This window comes from Nothobranchius furzeri, chromosome 2 (genome assembly GCF_043380555.1).
Source record: "Nothobranchius furzeri strain GRZ-AD chromosome 2, NfurGRZ-RIMD1, whole genome shotgun sequence".
Lineage (NCBI taxonomy): Eukaryota > Metazoa > Chordata > Actinopteri > Cyprinodontiformes > Nothobranchiidae > Nothobranchius > Nothobranchius furzeri.
In genome coordinates, this window is record NC_091742.1 from 94,975,591 (window position 1) to 94,985,590 (window position 10,000).

At 44.6% G+C, this 10,000-nt stretch overlaps 1 protein-coding gene and 1 long non-coding RNA gene across 4 annotated transcripts in view; one reads left to right on the plus strand and one right to left on the minus strand.

The window, feature by feature from the left end:
- LOC129161835 (uncharacterized) overlaps positions 1 to 4,472 on the plus strand; it is an 11,698-nt gene extending 7,226 nt beyond the window's left edge. Inside the window, exon 2 of the long non-coding RNA XR_011519186.1 lies at positions 1,652 to 4,472. This is a non-coding gene — a long non-coding RNA (uncharacterized lncRNA). The remainder of the gene's footprint in view (positions 1 to 1,651) is intronic.
- npy2rl (neuropeptide Y receptor Y2, like) overlaps positions 1 to 10,000 on the minus strand; it is a 33,505-nt gene that overhangs the window by 11,587 nt on the left and 11,918 nt on the right. The window lies entirely within an intron of this gene.

The following is a 10,000-nucleotide window of genomic DNA, read 5'->3' on the forward strand; positions in this document are numbered from 1 at the left end:
TTTCATATTCGACACAAATCTGCAGCCCTCTACTGGCCAGATGCTGCACTTAGCAGTTTTGTGGAGCTGGTATGTGTCCCATAGGGGGCACGCTTTGCCTGCGTCATGGCTGTTAGTTGTCATGCTAGCCGTTAGCATTTTCAGTTTTCCGACTGTCAATGAAAAGCACAAAAAACAAAAATAAGTTAGCTGATCTGTTAGCATCACGGCGGAGCCTGGAAGCAAAGTAAGAGAGTAATGTCTTTGGAGGCAACGCAAAGAGCTAAAACCAGGATGAACATCATCGTAGACTAGCTTGAGGGAGCTAAACGAGGATACAAAATCACAGAAATCCACAAATAAAACACTTGCTGCGTATCTTTTCACTCCTCCAGTCACGGGGGAACTAAACGTTCATGTTTCAGAGTTTTTTCGCGAGGTATTCTTCAAGCGTCTCTGTGTCTGCCGCTAGTTATTCTCGGCTCTCTTTATATTTTTGAGGGCGCAATGGCAGCGGTGTAGACGACAGCGGTGCCCTGACCAATCACAAGCTTGCGTTCTCCGTCTCGTTCGATGGATGTTTAAAAAAGTGGGCTCGACTTCGTACGTACTTGTGTGCCTGGCGGGACCCTACGCAAGGACGGATAATGGCGTTGCGTGTCTCCGCACTGATGCAGACGGAGAAGCATGAATCAGCCCTAAGGCTTTAACAGGTCAGTAATATGGGGAGGAGCTTGACCATGTAGAGCGTTGAAAGTTATAATCAGGATTCTAAAATGAACTCTAAAGTTAACGGGCAACCAGTGCAGAGACATTAGAATAGGAGTGATGTGTGCTCTTCTGGGTATCTTTACGGTATGTTCTGATGGGAAACAGGCTTCAACACAAACGGTTGTGTTCTGCTTGGTCCTAGAGCTCAACCAGTGTCAATTTAATATAGCGTAATATTATTTTGGGATGGTAAAACGTGCAGGGGTCAAAACTTGACTTTGGAAAAAGTGGGGGGGGACATGTCCCTCCTGTCCCCCCCCCCAAAAAAAATACGTCCATGGTTAAACGCATTCCCCAAACCATGTCAGAATCCTTAAAGGCACAGTACAGCTGAATGTCATCTGCATATAGGTGATAGGAGACATTATGAAAAGAATCAAGTATCTGTCCAAGAGGGTGTAGGTACAACAGAAACAACAGTGGACCCAAAACAGAGCCTTGGGGTACCCCACAGAACAGATGGGTAGAATCTGACATGATTTGGTTTACACAGACACTGTAACGTCTGTTAGAAGGGTACGATCTAAACCAGTCTAGAACAGTTCCAGAGATCCCCGCCGAGTCACCAAGTCTGTTAATTAAGGTGTTGTGATCAACAGTGTCAAAAGCTGCAGAAAGATCTAACGATACTAACACGGTGAACTCCCCGTTGTCTGCAGCCATCATGATGTCACTGGAAACGTTAAGCAAAGCTGTTTCTGTTGAACGCTTCTTACGAAAGCCAGACTGGAACTTATCAAAATTCATGTGAGGCGAAACAATCTGGTTTATGGTGTCACACGAGTTATTTAATCTGAGCTGAGGATGTGGCCCTGGAGGTCTTTCAAAGATGTTAAAAGTTGTGTGTGTCTGACAGCGCCATGCTAGCAGATGCTAACATTCACCTCTGCCTCTGCTTCAGACAGATTTGAAGGAATGTCAGCAAACAGCTGCAGGTGACGTCGTCATCAGTGGCATTTTCACACCAGCTGGTGAATCTGTGGTTCTGGTAGCAGGAGCAGGAAGGAAGCTGCTTTATCCTCCTGGAGCAGACGTGTGACAGCGATCGGCCCCGGGGCCCAGACTGGTTGGGTGTGTCTCAGTTTAATTTCTACTGGACGGGTGGACTCTGATCTTTCAAGCAGGCTCTTAATGTAGATGTGAACATTTTCATGAGCCCAAACCAGCTCCTCCAGATGGACCCACAAGCTGCTGTCTGAAGCAACGTAACAGAACTTTTCCGTCTGCGTCGTCTCTGCCAGCACCAGGAGGAAGTTCTGCAGAACCTGGAGGTGTCCATCAGGAGGAGGGTCTCAGGTGAACCTACAGGTGACATCCTCATCACACCTGAGGTGATCCAGTCCAGTTCCAGAAGGAGGTCCAAAAGCACCAGAGACCTGCTTCAGCTCCAGGACTGGGCCCATCTCTGACACACACCAGAACACAGTCAGGTTCTGTTGGGCTTTCCAGAACATCTGGCTCCAGCTAACAGCTGATTTATTCATCCACTATCTTCAGAACAATCCTACTCTCATCTGCTGCTCCACAAATTATTCACAAGTCATGAAAAAATCACGAGTCTGAAGAATTTTATCACCAAGAGAAGAGGAACGTGTCAGAAGGTTTATGAAAACGTCAGAGAGGAGCAAATGATCAGTTATAAATAACCCCTCTGAGTGTGAGTGTGTGCGTGTGTGCGCATGTGCGTTTGTGTGTGTGTGTGTGTGTGTGTGTGTGTATGTGTGAGTGTGTGCGCATGTGCGTTTGTGTGTGTGAGTGTGTGCACGTGTGTTTGTGTGCACGCATGCATGTGTGTGCATGCGCATGCGAGTGTGTGTGTGAGTGTGTGCACGTGTGTGTGTGTTTGTATGTATGTGTGTTTGTGTGCATGTGTGTGAGTGCGTGTGCACATGTGCGTGAAAGTGTGTGCACGTATTTTTGTGTGTGTGCATGCATGCGCGTGTGTGGGTTTGAGTGTGTGTGTGCGCACGCTCGTGTAAGTGTGCACGTGTGCGTGTTTGTGTGTGTGAGTGTGTGCACATGTGTGTGTTTGAGTGTGTGTGTGCGCATGCATGCATGTGTGAGTGTGTGCGCACGCATGCATGTGTGAGTGTGTGCGCATGCATGCATGTGTGAGTGTGCACGTGTGCGTGTTTGTGTGTGTGTGTGTTTGTGCGCACGCATGTGCGTGTGCTTTTGTGCATGTGAGTGTGTGCACGTGTGTTTGTGTGTGTGTGAGTGCACGCATGCATGTGTGTCTGTATGCATGTGTGTGTGAACGCATGTGCGTGTGAGTGTGTGCCTGCGTGTGCACATGTGCGAGTGAGTGTGTGCCTGCGTGTGCACATGTGCGTGTGAGTGTGTGTGCACGTATTTTTGTGTGTGTGCATGGATGCGTGTGTGTGTGCGTGCGTGTGTGTGTTTGAGTATGTGCGTGTGTGAGTGTGAGTGTGTGTGCGTGTGTTTGTGTGTGTTTGTGTGTATGTTTGTGTGTTAGATTCTTTTCATGCTCCAGTCAGAACAAACTTCCCAAAGCCTAAGTGCAATCTCATTCATTAACACCCCCCCCCCCCCCCCCCCCACACACACACACACACACACTAGGGGGCGAGAGCGTCACCAACAACGAAACCCAAAGAAAGAACATTGCTGCAGACGCTTCTGTGAGTTTCTTCTGTGTTTTGGTCTCATTACCACTGTAGCATCATGAAGGAACTGTTTTCCTTTCTCAGGAAGAACTAATCTCCTTCAGATATGCTCAAGGCCTTTGAAGCCTCTGCATCAAAACTGTTTCAACTAGCTATTTGCCTCCTCCCCCCCCCCCCCCCCCCACACACACACACAGCTCAAGAGAAGAAAGAAGACCAAAAACACTCTCTCTGTTAAATAATGATCAAATACCTGTGTTAGTCCAAATAATCATGTAAAGATCATGTTAAATCAATCTGTGAAATGAGAATATCAATTACTTGATATTATAATCCTATGATAGTACTTTAATAAGTAATATAACTTTTAAACTACACACTAGACTGATCACACGTAATGTTAAGATCACATGACACATTCCTTTGTCTCTCCAATCAGAGCTTTCCTTTCTGATGCGTGGCGTGGTCTGTGAGGTGTTTATATTTGTGTCCAACTCTGATTCGACCATAAATCAAAACATCTGAATTATAAAACTAACTCCCACGTCACCCTTAACTCAGTTCAAACGTTCTGGAGTTGTGAGCCGGCCGCTCGTAACTTTTTAACCACAAAGAACCTAACGACAAGCTGGAAAACAAACCTGTTGCAAGCTCCACCTGACGCAACACTCCTTCAGAGTAAAATATGAACTCACTGACCCTTCAGGGTCCCGCCGACGCTGTCAACCACCTGCCGCTTACCTGGAGGCATTCCAAGACTAGTCTGTCGTACTGTACGCTGTTTCATCGGCTTTGGTACCAAAGAGGGTTCGAGAACCTGGCATTCTGGATCCACAAGGAGGTCTCCGCAAGGGTATGTTGCTCGGCAAGATAGCGTCTGAATGTGCTTTTTGAAACTCCGACTAGTTTAGAGCAAAACATTCGCTCCCACACAGAATGAAGGCTTCTCCGGAAACGAGAGTTCTGATAACAACATTCCACATCACACCATCCATCGTGCCTCATTCACAACCTAGATCCATCCATCACACAGTGTTTAGAGTTAGTTAGCCTTGTTTTAAATTGTTTACAAATAAATCTTCTTAAACTTTTAAACTTGGTCTTTATCTCTCTTTTGACTCTGGGTTATTGCAGGGATTAGGTATTGCCTAATCCCTGCAATAAAAAGTTCTGATCTTCTGATTAAAGGTAGTATTCAAAGATACGTCAAATTGATTCCATATTTTCGATGGAATCTCACCTTCGATGGTTTCCTACGTAAGATGTAACTGTTGATACTCTACACCACTCAGAAGGTTGCTGCTGCGCGCCGCAGGCGAAATATTTAACTCTGCTAACAAATACATTTTACATTTGTTTTTCTGAATCATTTAAAATATCTAAATGTTCTCCAAAGGTCAGAGTTCCTCTGTTTTTATCTCATAATCAGACAAAAGTTCTGGTACTTAATTAGTAATCTAAATTAATCCCATTTTTTAGTTGTTAAAAACAATCTGAAACATGTGAGCCTCACCAAAACTGCTCTTAAGATGGTCTCATCAGAAATTCCTGCTGTGTGTGGTGTGTTAAGAGCTCTTAGATCTGACTGGAAATACGTTGGATCGTTTTGGCCTGATATGGAGGTCAAACGATCTCGCTGCTCGTTGAATGTGACAAGTAGCCAATCAGAAAGAGAGGTGACAGGAGCATGCTCCTCCTCCGCCATGTTTGTTTACTCTGAAGACTTCCAGTCTGACCGCAATGTTGGTGTGTGAAATCAGTAGGTTTGTAGCTGCGGCCGTGAGTCTGAACACCAGGACTGTCACATCTGTGATGTTTCATCTCCACATGTGTGATCTCTCAGGATTACAGAACCTTTTGAGTCTCCTGCCTTAGTGAGATGATTCATCACCTCCCGTCTGAGGAGGAGAAGCTGGAGCTGCTGCTGCTTGGGACAGAAATAGAGGAGCTGATGGTTCCAGCAGAGAGAAACCGGATTGATGAATAAATCAGAAGGTGGAGATGTTAGGAGGAGACAGACGGAGACAAACAAAGAGTTCAGCACTAAAACCCTCAGAGGGAGCAGGAACATTTCAGCTCACAGCAGAGTTGGGTGTTTAAAGCACAGATTTCATGTTTTTGATGTAGTTTGATCCAGAAGTAGGAGTCAGAAACCTGAAGAACCATCTCCTATCCAACAAACATGGTCCTCAGAGCTCAGCTTTAATCTGAACCGTCCTGAGGAGGTCCAATAGACGGGAGCGGGATTTATCTACACCAGCAGATAATTCACCAGGACCTGACTCGCTGTGACACTAGCACCATCAGCTGGGATGTGATTCCCTGGGAATGAAGCAGGCTGGAATAGTTAAACAGCACCAGATTACTTCAGCATGGAAACGGAGGGTTTGGATCCCGTTTGAACTTCTAGAATAAAATTATAATGATATAAAACAGACATGAAGCAGGAAGCCATGAGCAGCCTCTCATTCATGGGTTTATGTCAGACTGATTCTCTGGTCCTAATCTGAAATCCGCTGGGATTATTGTAGCTCTGAGGGTCGGTGGCACAGCCCAGAGGACTGTGCCTGAACTGTCACATTTGAGGATTTAACCAGAAGTCTGACCAAGTCTCACACTTGTGACTCGTTTATGAACAGAAACTAAATAGAAGGTGTGTTTTCAGACGGAGGCTGGTCCTGCCATCTTCTCATCCATGTTTAATCCCAGACCCTGGAGCTGCAGGCCTTCAGATGACTCCTTCAGAAACCGTCCCCGGTGAGATGCTGGGGGAAAGCCAGCAGGTCAGAGGTGACCAGGTGGCATTTCCAGAGGTGAGCCACGGATGTTCCAAGTTTTATTGGTGGAAGAAAAAGAAAAGAGGCAAAATCCTCCTGAGACTAAAGCAGCTGATGAGATTAAACCTTCATCATCAGATCTGTATCACCTGGAGGCCACCTGGCCCACGGTCTGCTGGGAGGACTCAAAGCTCAGACGGACTGAAGTGAAATTAATTGGGGAGGAGAGTGAGTCAGCCTTCACCATGTAAATGTCAATACCACCCAGCAGAACGGCTTTAGGCTCTGCTGAGGCGGAGAGAACAGACTCCATGGATCAATGTCAATGAAACGTTTACAGATCAGCGAGCAGCAAGGAACTGGATAGGGTTGCATCTAGGGCTGGGACTTTATTAAAAATTTTAATCTAATTAATTACAGGCTTTGTAATTAATTAATCTAAATTAATCACATTTTAATCGTTCTGGAAAATGTGCTCTCAAAGTAAAACTTTTAATTAAAACTATGAGTCAGAGAATTAAACATTAGACATGGTTATTACTGTAAACTAAAGCTTTTAATAAAAAATGCATTTTAATTATTCAAATGTCACTGTGTGATATGAAACAAACCCAAATCAACTAAAATTTATAATTACAAATAGAAAACACGTGCAAAGGGTTCCTGAGCCTTTAAATAGTCTCTCTGTCTAGTTGAATGGCTGAAATAAATTTGACTTTGCACCAGATTCAAATTTTTCCAGTTTGTATAATTGAGAGTTTTATTAGCATTTCTACTCATAATGTAGTAAAAACACATAAATAATAATCCTTCCAAATGCCAGTAGAACAGGCACAGATATGATCTAGGACTTAAATGTACTAACTTTTAACACCAGAGCAGGCGTGGCATATTCTGAGAATGATCAGGAACACTAACTGGTTCCAGTTGGATGACTGGAGGATGATGGGAAGATAAAAGGTCATAGCGAGGAAATAATGATCTGACGAATAGGTGAGCGGACCTTCCTTACATGGGAAGTCCTGATGTCACGTTAAGAAGGGGATGCTGCAGACCCGCAGATTCACACCTGCAGCAGAGAATCTGGTGTGATCTCCAGCCTGATGTTTAGACAGAGACTCATCTCAGAAACATATAATTCCCCGACAGAATTGTTTAGAAAATCATCAGAAAAGTTTCAGAGTGTTTCTGTTTTAACTTAAACTTCTGTTTTCAACTTTAAGACACGTTGTTTGTGATTGTTTACAGAGTAGTGAGAACACGGAGCGTTCTCCCAGCGGCAACCAGGTGCCTCTCTTTCAGCGCTGCACAGATGTTACGTAAATGGTAAAAATATAGCTTACCGCAACTTTTGTAAAGTTTCCGGTGCCACCGGGCAGCCGCAGCAGAGACGATCTCTGAAAAATGTCCGCGACATGGACTCCGTTGTTGTCTGGAATTTTTTTTTACAAGTTAAGAAAAGAGGCAGACGTGTTTCCTAAATCCTGTATCAGTCCAAGCAAGGCAACTTCTTTCTGTTTTTATTCCGTTTTAGTAGCCAGTAGCACTGTGCATTGGTGTGTGCGTCAGTGATATTCAGTCTACGAGGAAATCGTGCAATGACAAAGGTTCCGCCGTGCTTGAAATGCAAGCTGCGATTAAATGCGTTCATTTTTTTTAACGCACTATTTTTTCTAATTAATTAATCATAATTAACGCGTTAAAGTCCCGGCCTTAGTTACATCTAATCCAGAGCTGTAGAGATTAGAGAGGAACCCCGCCGCGTTTACTCATCAAAACCCGTCTGGATCAGGAAAGACTTAAAGACTCCAGTCAGACAGAGTGTGAAGGTCCATGGGAGGTTTCCTAAGGTCAGAACCCTACTGGGGGTCAAGAGGGTGCTGGTAGAATAAAGATATGGTTCCTAAGGTCAGATTCCTAGTGGGGGTTAAGGGGGTGCTGGTAGAATAAAGATATGGTTCCTAAGGTCAGAACCCTAGTGGGGGTCAGAGGGGTGCTAGTAGAACAAAGAGAAGGTTCCTAAGGTCAGAACCCTAGTGGGGGTCAGGGGGGTGCTGGTAGAACGAAGATATGGTCTCTAAGGTCAGAATCCTACTGGGGGTCGAGGGGGTGCTGGTAGAATAAAGATATGGTTCCTAAGGTCAGATCCCTAGGGGGGGTCAAGGGGGTGCTGGTAGAATAAAGATATGGTTCCTAAGGTCAGATCCCTAGGGGGAGTCAAGGGGGTGCTGGTAGAATAAAGATATGGTTCCTAAGGTCAGAACCCTATTGGGGGTCAAGGGGGTGCTGGTAGAATGAAGAGAAGGTTCCTAAGGTCAGAACCCTAGTGGGGGTCAAGGGGGTGCTGGTAGAATGAAGAGAAGGTTCCTAAGGTCAGAACCCTAGTGGGGGTCAAGGGGGTGCTGGTAGAATGAAGAGAAGGTTCCTAAGGTCAGAACCCTACTGGGGGTACTGGTAGAACGAAGATATGGTTCCTAAGGTCAGAACCCTACTGGGGGTACTGGTAGAACGAAGATATGGTTCCTAAGGTCAGAACCCTACTGGGGGTCAGGAGACACCAGCTTGCAGGTCTAGTGGTCAAATCCAGGAATCAAATACATTCTAAAAATAACTTCCTAGAGTAATTTTCCACCAAAACCTGATAGCAAGCTCATGTTAGAGTGTTGGTGGGATGATGTAAAAACCACCAGACTAGTAATTGATTATCTGCTGGAGCTCTGTTGCTGTAGACATCTGGAGCCATGAAAACAGAAGAACTGGCCTGAATAATCTAAAACTTTCATTATAATCTAATAAAAATGGAGGGGGTGTTTTGCAATGGTAAACTTGTCTAAACCTAATAAATACTAAGCTAAATAGTTAAAACAATTGAATTTATCTCATGTAATAAATCCTTTAAAAATGTTCACTGTAAATAAAAGTTAAATGACCATTAAGAGTTTGTTTAGACAAGCATCCGTTAATCAAAACATGATTCACAAATAGAATCATTATTGAGGTTCATGTGGGTGTTCCGCAAGGCTCCATCATCGGTTCTCTTTAGTTCTGTGTATCAGAGCTTCCTTTAGGCCTCCAGCATCCATCCACTCTAGTGTGGGGCTGTTCTTTTAGTTCATAAGTTCTGGAGAACACCCAGAAGGAGGTGAGGGAGATTCTACAGTTCTCTAATGGAACAGGGCTTTACAACAATATTTTTTTTCTGAATGATTAAACTTGACAATCTGCCAGAGGAGATGGACCGTAGGATCATCACAGTCTGACATAAAGACTGAGAACATGGTTTGTATGCTGACTGCTTGACTTCTTTTATCAAAGGAAAACTCAACACCATGTTTATTTTAACTGCTGGCTGTTAGCATTAGCATCTGTTAGGAAATCACGGAGAGAGACACCTGCTACAAAAGAAGAGAAGAGCTGCTATGGGAGCCCAGAGGAATAGTGTTCTTGCTTGTAAATATTAGCAACATTCAGGGCATGAATAACTATAATTAATCATCTTAAAATGAAAAATTTTCGGTCCAAAATACATCTTTTCACAAAAGGCACTTGAGTGATTGTTCTGCCTTCTTCTCAAAATTCCCATGCAGCAATGGATTGTTGTGCATTGATATGGCCTTGGGTGAAGTGCGGATCAAGGTGCAGATCAAGGGTGCAAAAGGGGCGTGGTCAACTTCCGTACTTGAGGATCTATGATCTACAATTTCCCTACGCGCTCACGCCCCTGGACTAGAACGTGCAATTGAAGGGCACAAGGGTGGAAGTGTGGGTGTTGGGGTTGGGCCATGGATGAAGCATCTGAAACGACTCAGGTGACCTCACACATTCCTCCAGCTGGGAGAACGGGCC